The sequence below is a fragment of the Pocillopora damicornis genome, chromosome 4, assembly GCF_964200805.1.
Source record: "Pocillopora damicornis chromosome 4, jaPocDami1.2, whole genome shotgun sequence".
Taxonomy (NCBI): Eukaryota; Metazoa; Cnidaria; class Anthozoa; order Scleractinia; family Pocilloporidae; genus Pocillopora; species Pocillopora damicornis.
In genome coordinates this window covers 9,616,839-9,619,926 of record NC_142673.1, presented here as the reverse complement: position 1 = coordinate 9,619,926, position 3,088 = coordinate 9,616,839, and positions in this window count along the sequence as shown.

The window sequence follows — 3,088 nt, the reverse complement described above, 5'->3', positions numbered from 1 at the left end:
CGCTTGTTTCTATTTATTTAGCGGTTTTCCACCTTTCCAAAAGGTTAGAGGCGCATCATTTCCTCTAGAGCATCTCAGAAATTTAAGCGAGCGCTGGTCTTCATTTACTTCTACAGGTTCAGTACCTTGTCATGTCATGTCATCAGAAGAAGTTTCAAATAAATGTAATATATATATTTTCACTAATTAGCTAGAAACAAACAACTGCTCATCAAGTTATAATACTCAAGGTGGCATTTTCAAAGCCTCAGTCTTTGAGCCAGCGTGATGATTACAGCAAAAGTAAGAAAACCTCGATGCTTTGGAATCCAGCGCCGGAAAAACAATGGAGATGACCACGAGGCTCTGGAGAGTAAATCCCACAGCTATGCAGTGATATCTCAACGCTTTTTTGTGAAATGTACACATGGATCAATTAACAAAAAATGAGCATTCCTTAGGCAACCTCAACAATAACAAAAAATTCTTCTAAATTTGAGATTGTAGAAAGAGCGTTTACCTGCCTGTTTCCGCACCCCCGCTCACTTGGAAATCTGTATAGAATTAGACGTGTTTTCGGGATCAAAATAGATGTGCTCAGCTTGTATAAATTTCTTTTGAATTCATACTCCTGACACGTTATTCTGTACAACAACTTCTTTTAGAAGGTCATTTTCGAAAGAATAACACTTATTACTACTAATTTGTAAAACTTTGGTTACTCATGCAGATTACTTTTGAATTCAAAACTCTTGCACCTTGTCACCTCCATTGGATTGAATATTGACCAACCCCCAAGAACCTCCCCCTAGTTCTTCATCCATTCCATATTTTCAGATGAAAAGTTTAGGATGTGTTGGTGTTAGTGTTGAGAGTTGTGCGTTTCAGTAGTTGAACAACATCATGATTCGTCCGTAATATTGTAAACAACAAATTTTAAGGTGGATTGCCATTCCCTTAATATCACAGAATTTAGTACTTGTTTTGAAAAACAGTACTTGTAATTCTTCTTTTGAATAGTTGTATAAACTCCTCAGTGGTACTGTTAGTACCTGAAAGACCTCTAAACTCTACATCTAGCTACTCTGAGTACACAGCAAAAATGTTGAGTGTCAATTGGGTGAATAAGCGTGATCATTACTCTGCAGGATGCACTACGATTGCTAACAATTCGTTGTCATAAAGGAACCAGTTTCAATTAAAATATCAATACCAAAACTGTTTCTTGGCCCAAGTGGATCAATAGTATTGCACATTTGCTGATAAAGAGTTGGTGCCAACTGAGAGGATTTTTTGTCCCTGGAACTTCAATTATGTCCTAGTCAGTGCAATCTTCTGCAATGGGTTATCTAAATCTACTCCTTCCTGGGGAAAAAAGAGCAAAACAAAACAAAAAATATTAGATGAGGATAACCATTAGAAACCAGAACAGATGACAGATGTTTTTTCTTCTCGGAGATGACGGAAGGTTTTGTTACGAAACGGTTTGGCGCGCTCGTGAGTATGAGTTATTAAACTTTAACAAATTGGCAATGATCAGTGTTATTCTTTTGTAAAAGAATTTCCAAAAGAAGTAAGGTTTTGTAAGTAATAACGTGTTAAGAGTTTGAATTAAAAAATAAATTTAGGCAAGTTAAGCTCATTTGATTTTGACACCGAAAACGTGCCATATTAGAATATAAGGGCAACTCTGGGAATAACGAAAAACCACCAACGGGGAATCTGATAACGAGGTTAGAACGACCGTACCAGATCCCTGAGTTATCGTTTAGCGCCATTTCTCGAACATCACTGTTTTGCATGTAAAAGAATTTTGGAAAAGACAGGATTTTGACGACAATTTTGATAGGTTTTTGTTCTTCAGGTACGAGGAAATATCGAGTGTTTGATTTCTAACAACATATTTTGACACTCTCTGTTTTTTGCTTGTGTAACTCAGAGTAATTCTTTGTAATTTTATTGTAAGCCCGCGTAAAACTCTTACAACCCTCACAAGCTGTCAAGTGAGAGCGCTGTAAGTTCTTCAGTAAGTTTTTGTTTATCCTGTAACCTTCTAAGATCTTGTTGGGCTTAGTACTTCGTGACATAGTTTCTATTTGAAAGTTCAAGGGAGACAAACAAATCCAAGTCAAAGTGCTGTTTGCCGCTTAAGAAACGTGAACATTTAGCATGCTGAAACTAGGCTCTCGCGTTACAAGGTTGATTAAATGATCGTTGTCAGATTTCACTGAAACCGTATCATTAGGACCCATTGATTTAATGTAGTGTGGAAGCCATTTAGTCGTATTCTTATTTTACAACATCGTTAATATTACCGGACCATCAACCGATTCTCCATTAAGTAAAAAATGGAAGCGTTTCATTTAACTCTTATAATCATAGAGACCAGATACTTCAACGAAAAATTTGATCGAGTCGGACAGATGTCAAATGCGTTCAAATTTAAGCCTTATTCCCATTTACTAAAGTGGGAGAACTGTCGATCAATTTTCAGGTGAAGTTTTGGGCCCAGTTATTCGAAGGCTGATTAGCGCTTATGCAAGGATAAATTTTAATCTGGTTTCTTTATTACTTTGTTCAAAAGCCTATTTGGGATAATTTTACCCCATTCTTTGTAGAGCATCTAATCATCAAATTGTAGATAAAAAGAATTCTACTGAAGTTTCTTTTAAAGATCTTAAATCAAATTTCACTTTAACCTTGGGTTATCTTGACTCAGCTTTGAACAACTGGGCTCTGGTTGTGATCTATGAATCATTCAAGTCTGTCAGTTGCTTGCTGGTAGCTGCAAAAAGCTCTTTCAGAGTCAGAGATAATGACTCATGTACTTTTCATGGCACTAATTTAAGAGGATTAAAATCAATGCTACCTCAAGTGTTTAAGGGCAAGGGCTCCATCTTGAAGGCAGGGACTTGTTTAGAACTATTACAACTGATGGTCCACACTTGTTGGGTAATTAGTTACTTGAACATACTTGAAATTTTTACTACTGAGACTAATCAGTGGTGGTATGACACCCTCTCTATTTACATTTGTACTTTTCAGCTCGTGCCTTTACTCATAGCTTGCTGAGTGTCATGGAAAGTTAACATATTCAAAATATGAAGAT